We start from the raw sequence: 516 nt of genomic DNA, 5'->3' as shown, positions 1-516 counted from the left end.
ATTTTTCAGTGGCAATGTTTCTTTTCAAATTTTATTTTTAATTTCAAAATAAAATAATTAGACTGTCCATTACACTGTAAATTACAGGCGACAGTGTGAAGCTGCTCACAGAGTCGTGTTTTATCTCCACCGTCCTTGCTGGAGAACAAACGCCTCCATCCATCAGCGGAGACACAATACTCAGTGTGTTGGTTCACTCTCAGCTCAGAGCAAACAGTCTGAGCTGCTGCTGCTGCTGCTGCTGCTGGAGGTTATCTGCTGATGCCAGCCAACGATAGAAAACCTCCATCAGTCTGCTCCGCTTTAAGATTTGAGGGGTCAAGTGTCTCTTTCTAATCTGCTTTAGTACCAGAGCCACTTTAAACAGCTGTGTTGACAGAGTTAACGAACGCCTCTCGAAATATTACATGTTTTATTCCACTACATTTATTTAAGAGCTGTAAGTTTTTTTTCAGCACATATTTAAAGATTTCCATTCCAGGTTTCCATCATTTCGGGTTTGTGACATCATGTAAC

Source organism: Seriola lalandi, unplaced genomic scaffold (genome assembly GCF_002814215.2).
Source record: "Seriola lalandi dorsalis isolate HSWRI2012SDOR001 ecotype SW California unplaced genomic scaffold, Sedor1 jcf7180002054888, whole genome shotgun sequence".
Lineage (NCBI taxonomy): Eukaryota > Metazoa > Chordata > Actinopteri > Carangiformes > Carangidae > Seriola > Seriola lalandi.
This window is presented reverse-complemented; position numbering follows the sequence as displayed.